Source organism: Penaeus japonicus, unplaced genomic scaffold (assembly GCF_977035675.1).
Source record: "Penaeus japonicus unplaced genomic scaffold, GWHDUDI00000001_assembly GWHDUDI00000031, whole genome shotgun sequence".
NCBI classification, from domain to species: domain Eukaryota; kingdom Metazoa; phylum Arthropoda; class Malacostraca; order Decapoda; family Penaeidae; genus Penaeus; species Penaeus japonicus.
In genome coordinates this window covers 9967297-9972887 of record NW_028234433.1, presented here as the reverse complement: position 1 = coordinate 9972887, position 5591 = coordinate 9967297, and the positions used below count along the sequence as shown (strand labels likewise).

Sequence of the window (5591 nt, the reverse complement as noted above, 5' to 3'; positions counted from 1 at the left end):
CCCGTGGAAACAGACATAGAACTGCAAGAAATAAAGCAAAAAATTAGAACTACATGGGGACAGGATTAAAAAATAACAAATAATCAGAATAAACAAAAGAAACCAAGACAAAGACAGTGAAGCAAAATGTATCCCCACTAAATCTCTAAGAATAACTCCAAGGAATTCTCCCTCAAAAGGTAATTATAGGTCATACTTCCTATTCAGTTCAACAATACACCTTCCCAATTCCCAAATGTTCTAAATGCTTAAGATATGGACATGGCATATTAACTTGTAAAAATAGAACCAAATGTAGCAAGTGCAGCCGATTTGACCATAATTATAAAGAATATAGAAATAACTCGGTTTCTTTTGTGATGAACACACACCATCACATAAAACATGGAAAGTACACATACAAACACACACACACACAAAACCGCAGAAGTTAAACTTTTACATCAGTTAAATCCAATCTCACAAAGTAAAAAAGTGAAACCAAACTCTACAACATCAAACAACATACAGATTAAATAATCACAAAATACAGTAGGAAATACAAATGGCACAAACAAGAAAACCACCAACAACTCGCAACCAACAACAAAACTTAAAACCCACAAACGCTCAAACTTTATCCCAAGAACAAAGTATTACCCCAGGCCAAATAACTCCTAAAAAAGCCAAAAAGAAACATGAAAATAGGAAGAACCAATCAAATATGAAAGAGGAATTAACTAGCCCAGCTAAACAAACCCCTAGCAAAGAGAAATAACCCTAGTCTAAACTTAATATATAAAAATTTGGATCAATCACCAATTACATGGTCTCTACCAAAGACCATCTACCTACTCCATTATTAAGTGGTGAAAAAACAAATAAACCCGATAACACACAGCAATGATAAAGGATTTTCCTGGATTACCTGCAAAGAAATAAGTCATTTCAAATATTATAAATAGATTTAACGCAAATACCTCAATAATAACAACCATAACAAACAATATCAGAAATAACTCCACTAATCAAGGATTTATTAGAATAAATAAATGGATAGCAAAATTTTGTGGAATGCAAGGTCAATACTAAAACAAAACAGAAATAAACTACTTAATTTATAAATAAAATCCAGCACTAATCGCATCAAGCAAAACTTGGCTAAAAGAAAAAGATTATTAAAGATTCAAAACTATGATATAATAAAAGACAGACTAGACAAAACAGGAGGAAGGTTAGCTTTCTGCGTAAACAATAAAATACAATACAAAAATATCAATTTAAGAGACTCAAAAATAAAATAGAATCACAAGGAATAAAAATCCCATATAACAACAAATGGTTAAGTATTCTCCTAATGTATAATCCATGCAATGATATATTAAAACAAGACATAGAATACTATTCTAATCAATTAGACGATCCAAAACTAATAATGGGAGATTCCAATGCGCACCATCCCTTCTGGAACAAAAACAAAAATACGAAAGTTACAAACAAATCGGGGCATAACCTATTTGAATTCCTAATTTACAACAACCTAATCCTCTTAACTCCTCCAGGGCAAATAACTAGAATAGATCCTAACTCAAACAAAGAATCAACCTTAGACTTAATTATAGGTTCTCCTAATTTTAGTCACCTCACTATAACTCCTGGAAATAAGGAAGCGACCATCTACCAAGAATTGTAAAAGGTCAAAATATACAAAAACAATCGTTTAAGAGAGAAAAATGGAATTTTACAGCAGAAAGTTGGATTAAATACACTCAAAAATCTAAATATAGAAATTACATAAAAACAATAGGGTCAAACTATTTTAATTTTGACAATTCAAAGAAAAAAACTAGTAAACCTTTGTGGAATGAGACCTGCCATAATATTAGAGAAAGGAATAAAGCATACAATAAATGGAGAAAAAGACCCAATAAAGAAAACCAAACTCATTACAAAATAGTTTGCCAAAAGCAAACAGGTAAAAATTCCACAACTGAATGCCCAATAATTATAAGATTAAGCGAGTACTCACCGAGTGTGAAGGTTAATCTTAATTTCACGAGCGTTTTACTGCGTCACTTAGGCACAAATGAGATGTTCCCCGACCGGTTCCCCAGTCAGTCTTCAGAGTGTAGTTTTGAGTGAACCAGAAATTTTTATATGTAATTGTATATTTTATTAAAGGGGTGTGTATGGGAGGGCATTTAGTACCAAAGTGACGCAGTAAAACGCTTGTGAAATTAAGATTTAGAGTGGTTACTCAAAACTACTACACATACATAAAGGAAAATGCGATTGAACAAAACCTTTTATATATTACCCAAATTTTACACTGTAATATGTACAAATATATAGCCAATCTGAATTGTTTTTACATAAAGCTAGCTAATAGCTTTATATTATGCTAATACAGCATCTTCAAAGTGTAAATCTTTAACAGGCTTGTGATATTTTGTGAAGGTGGATTTCTTGGACCAACCTATTGTTTTTCTAATGGTTGACAGTGGTAGATAAGCCGCTGCCTTGCTTGATGAGGCTGACCTAGTCGAGTGAGGAGCGAAGATTGATAAATTGATCCCAGCATCCCTCATTATATCCTTCGTCCATCGTCTTAAGGTGTCCCTTGATGCTGGTTTACCGTATGATTTGGTATTTATGAACAAAGAGGTTATTTTCCCCCTTTTTTCAAAAGTCTTTTCCAAATATTGTTTGAGTGCTGTGTGTACATACAACCTCCTATCGGGTGCATAAGCCTTAAAACTGATTTGTGATAGATGTCTCTTTGGTCCTGAGGTCTTTAGCATATCTCCAATAGTAAATACTACCTTAGAAGGGGTAATATTCATATTCCTTACATCTAACTTATGTCATGTTTGACAACGTTGCCCGGATAAGATCAGCATTAGGATCACTAATTTCCTGGATAATTGATTAATGTCTTTATATATTCAAGCACAACCTCAGGATCCCATGTTACGTTATATCTAGGGAGAGCCGGCCTCTCTTGAAAAACTGCCTTCATAAATCTGGATACCAACAAGTGTTGACCTGCTGGTTTACCATCAATATTCCCAATCGCAGAAATAGAAGATCGTAACGTAATCATGGAGCTATATTTTCTCCCTTTCCTGTATTCATTGAGAAGGAATTCCAGAAGTACACCTACAGATGGTTGAAAAGGATTAACTTTCCCTTGAATACAAAATGACATCCATTTCTCGATATGCGACCTATATTGTAATTTTGTTGTATTTCGCCATGACCCAAGTAAAAAGGTTGCAACTTCTGGCGAAAGGCCTTGACTTTCGAAAGATCTCCTGATAGCACCATCGCTGTGAGTCAACATTGCAGCTCGAGGATGTTTGCGATATGGGTCCTGTGGAAGAGTGAGGCAGTTCCGAGGTAATATTACAGGATCCTCCACTAATAACTGCAGTGCTCTTGGGAACCAGACTCTTGTCGGCCAAAGAGGAAGAAGGGAAGGTGTGTTCCTCATAATCTCCCTTGCTCTTAATAAGGGACATATTCCGAACGATCTCCAAGTATTTGTAATGTAACGGTGCCTGAGGAACGGCAACACCCGCAAACACAACCAATCCAATAAACGAAGATAATTCATGCAAAGTAGTCGTTTTCTTATTCAGTAATGAACTACCCTCATATCGAATCCGCTTCATTTTATCATCAGCCAATGCTACCGCCATGTTGATCGAGTATAGAAGAACGCCCAGAAATTTCACTCTGAGTAGGAACCAGGATCGACTTTTCGATGTTAATTGTCAGACCTAATGAATCAAAGAATTGCATTGCATAATTCACGTTATACAACAGCTCCTCCTTCGATGAAGCAATAAAAATACAGTCGTCAATATAACACGAGATTAACATTCCTAATTTTCGCAAATATGCCAGTGCCGGTTTTAACAACTTTGTAAACAATCTAGGGGCTGGTGATAAGCCCTGAGGGAGAGAAGCAAACTGGTAGTGAGCATTTTTCCATAGAAAACGAAGCCACATTCTTTGGTCTGGCTTAACAGAAATAGAGAAAAAGGCACGTTTAAAGTCAATGGTCATGAAATAACAATTTGGGGATATAGATAAAACATCCGCAATGGTCTCCATCTTAAAATGAATCAAAGTAATGAATTCATTTAGCTCTCTAAGATTCAATATAACTCTAGCAGAGCCGTCTTTCTTGATTGTGGGGAAAATATTCGAATACAAACATGAACCTTGTAATGTACTACTACATTCCTCGACTATACCACAACCAATAAATTCCAACATGGCTAAGTCTAAGGCCTGTTGATTCTTACGATAAAAAACAAGTGAGTTTTGAGGTTTATCTTGATTTGGCAACTGATCAAAGGAGATAACGTTGCCTGAAATTATATGATGAATTAATTTATCCCCTGTCAACGCTTTCCACGGATCATTATATAAATAAACCTTTCCCCCTATAATTTTTTTAGGCGTGTTAATTGGTTCGCATATAATACATGTACTCACCTGGGACGGTGTTAAATGGGGTGCCTGTTGTACGGTTTCCTCCCCTGAGACTATTTCTGGCCTAAAAAAGGCTTATTATTGTACCTAGATGGGGGATATCCCTGGTTATAGGTTTTGTCAACCTGTCTCTTGTTATAGTAAGGCTTGAATCTCCTAGGTTGGTCGTGCAGGTTGTTTTTTTGTTTATATTGAGGCCTTCCCAGCATTTTTGTCTTGTGTATCTCATCACATTTTTTGACATCAAAGGGGAAAAGTTCATTTATTCCCATTTCACAATCCCATCTAGTAACGTGGGTTAGAGCCGAGTTATTTACGTGAATACGAGCCACTTCTTTTCGTATATGATTAAGATAATTGAGGGCAGCAGCCAAAAGCCTCAGGCTATCGTTCAAACTTGTCAGATAGAAGTTTGTTGGGTGATTTTTCTTCTCTCCCAAATTACTTAACAGCTTAGCAATGGGAACAATGGCTTTGGTTATGAGGTAATTAATTTGTTCGTGTAAGACGGGCATCAAGAAATTTCCCACCACTGTTCAAAGCCTGGGCGATGCCGTTATTTGTGACTGGTACTTATAAGTTGTACACATTGGCAGGAAGTTTAATTTTTGCAGCCGTGGCTTTCACAGTCATCACTTGGTCGTCGACGTAAACTGGCGTTTAGAATGTTGGCCAGCTTGTCTGATAATGCCTCACCCTTTTCTTCTTCTCCAAGAAAAGACCCGGCTAAATCCACTAAAGCCTTTTGAAATTCACTGTGTTCTGAATTATTAAGCTGAGCAGGGCTGATTTCATCCAAACGATCTAAAGGGTCGGGCCCAGTAGTATCACTGTCGGTAATTTCGCCATCAGACAGCGAAATATCATGAGGACGGTGAACAGAATTAGAAGTCTCAGGCTCTGAACGAGTGAGGTTAATAAAACCACTCAGTAGCTGTGTGAGTGACTCCAGTTTGTTTGTCACTCACGGTAGACTCGCTAACTACCGGAGCCGGCACTTGTTGGCTCGGACTCGATGTCGGCTGAGTTGCTCGCACGTGTGTCGCTTTAGTAGAGTCTTCTTTGTTTGTCTGTGCCTTTGAACTATGTTCCTTGGAACTGTTCTTATC

At 36.7% G+C, this 5591-nt stretch overlaps 1 pseudogene; it reads right to left on the bottom strand.

The window, feature by feature from the left end:
• Window positions 1-2369: 2369 nt before the first annotated feature.
• Window positions 2370-3500, bottom strand: LOC147468021 (uncharacterized; annotated as a pseudogene).
• Window positions 3501-5591: the final 2091 nt, after the last annotated feature.